This window comes from Oryctolagus cuniculus, chromosome 1 (genome assembly GCF_964237555.1).
Source record: "Oryctolagus cuniculus chromosome 1, mOryCun1.1, whole genome shotgun sequence".
Taxonomy (NCBI): domain Eukaryota; kingdom Metazoa; phylum Chordata; class Mammalia; order Lagomorpha; family Leporidae; genus Oryctolagus; species Oryctolagus cuniculus.
The window spans coordinates 162,838,184-162,839,727 of NC_091432.1; the positions used below are offsets into that span (position 1 = coordinate 162,838,184).

The following is a 1,544-nucleotide window of genomic DNA, read 5'->3' on the forward strand; positions in this document are numbered from 1 at the left end:
CATTTGGGGGATGAACCAACAGAAGGAAGACCTTTCTCTCTCTTAAAAAAAAAAAAAGTGAATAAAAATCATATGATCAATATGATCATAACAAAAGAAACTGGAAAGCATTCAATAAAGATCCTTCACAGTAAAAACTCTGTACAGATTAGATATGGAAGGAGAAGACTTCAACACAATAAAGGCTATGTGCAACAAACCCACAGAGAACATCACACTGAATGGGGGGCAAGCTAAAAGCATTTCCTCTCGCATCTGGAATAAGACAAGGAAGCCCACTTTCACACCTCTGTCCGACACAGTTTTTGAAATCTCACCCACAGCAATTTGGTAACAGAAAGAAATGAATGTCATCCAGGGTGGAGATTTAGCATAGTGGTTAAAATGCCCATGTCCCACATCAGGCTATCTGGGTTTGATTCCCAACTCTGGCTCCTGATTCTAACTTCCTTCTTCTTCCTCTTCTTTTTAAAGATTTCTTTTGGGGCCAGCTCCATGGCGCACTAGGTTAATCCTCTGCCTGCGGCGCTGGCATCCCATATGGGCACCAGGTCTAGTCCCAGTTGCTCCTCTTCCAGTCCAGCTCTCTTCTGTGGCCTGGGAGGGCAGTGGAGGATGGCCTGAATGCTTGGGACCATGCACCCGCATGGGAGACCAGGAGGAAGCACCTGGCTCCTGGCTTCGGATCAGCATAGCTCTGGCCGTTGCAGCCATTTGGGGAGTGAACCAACAGAAGGAAGACCTTTCTCTCTCTCTCTCTAACTCTACCTGTCAAATAAATAAATAAAAATATTTTTTTAAAGTTTTTTTTTCTTTACGTCAGACGGGTCATGTGCCACGTTGTAACAAGTTTTAGAGGAGGCACATCTCACACAGCCACATGAGCAACCCAGTCATCATGCTTATGAACCACAAGCACCTGGCTCTTGGCTTCAGATCGTCACAGCGCTGGCCATGGCGGCCATTTGGGGAGTGAACCAACGGAAGGAAGACCTTTCTCTCTGTCTCTCTCTCTCACTGTCTGTAACTCTGTCAAATAAAAAAGTCCAACTACTAAAAGCAATTGACAGATATAATACAATCCTCATTAAAATACCAATGACATTCTTCACAGAATTAGCAAAAGCACTCAACAAATTCTTATTGAACTACAGAAGACATGGAAAATGCAAAGCAACCCTGAGCAAAAAGAACAAAGCTGGAGGCATCACAACACTGGACTTCAAAACATAATACAAAGCTATAGTAACAAAACAGCATGGTACTGCACAAAAAAGGAACTCACAACAATGAACAGAATAGAGAATACAAAATAAAAAAAAGCAAATAAAACCACACATCTATTTTAACAAAGATGTCAAAGATGTACAATGAAGAAAAAACAGTTTCTTCAATACATGGTACTGGAAAAACTGTAAATCCATACATAGAGACTGAAATTAGATCTCTTTCTTACCAATATACAAAAATCAACTCAAAATGGATCAAATTCCTAAATTTAAGACTTGAAACTACTAGAAGAAAATAGAGAGTAAACATATGAA

General features: G+C 40.7%; 1 non-coding gene across 1 annotated transcript; it reads right to left on the reverse strand.

Moving 5' to 3' along the window:
- Positions 1-817: 817 nt before the first annotated feature.
- On the reverse strand, positions 818-921 carry LOC138847941 (small nucleolar RNA U13). Its single transcript, XR_011385817.1, has one exon. It is a non-coding gene; the product is annotated as a small nucleolar RNA U13 (small nucleolar RNA).
- Positions 922-1,544: the final 623 nt, after the last annotated feature.